Genomic DNA, 577 nt, shown 5'->3' on the forward strand with positions numbered 1-577 from the left:
CAAACAGAAAGGACACCCACAGCAAAACCCCATCGGTACGTCACCAGCATCAAAGACCAAAGGCAGATAAAACCACAAAGATGGGGAAAAAGCAGGGCAGAAAATCTGGAAATTCAAAAAATTCAAAAAATCAGAGCACATCTCCCCTTCCAAAGGAATGCAGCTCATTGCCAGCAACAGATCAAAGCTGGATGGAGAATGACTTTGACAAGTTGAGAGAAGAATGCTTCAGTCTATCAAAATTCTCAGAGCTAAAGGAGGAACTACGTACCCAGTGCAAAGAAACTAAAAATCTTGAAAAAAGAATGGAAGAATGGATAACTAGAATAAGCAATGCAGAGAAGGCCATAAACGAACTGACAGATATAAAAACCATGACACGAGAAATACTGACAAATGCACAAGCTTCAGTAACTGACTCGATCAACTGGAAGAAAGATATCAGTGACTAAAGATCAAATGAATGAAATGAAGCAAGAAGAGAAGTCTAGAGAAAAAAAAAAGGAAAAAGAAATGAACAAAGCCTCCAAGAAATATGCGATTATGTGAAAAGACCAAATCTATGTCTGACTGGTGT

At 38.5% G+C, this 577-nt stretch overlaps 1 protein-coding gene across 2 annotated transcripts in view; it reads right to left on the minus strand.

The window, feature by feature from the left end:
- The window catches only part of PDE7B (phosphodiesterase 7B), a 341,149-nt gene that overhangs the window by 188,258 nt on the left and 152,314 nt on the right, over window positions 1-577 (minus strand). The window lies entirely within an intron of this gene.

Source organism: Mandrillus leucophaeus, unplaced genomic scaffold (assembly GCF_000951045.1).
Source record: "Mandrillus leucophaeus isolate KB7577 unplaced genomic scaffold, Mleu.le_1.0 Scaffold194, whole genome shotgun sequence".
Taxonomy (NCBI): Eukaryota; Metazoa; Chordata; class Mammalia; order Primates; family Cercopithecidae; genus Mandrillus; species Mandrillus leucophaeus.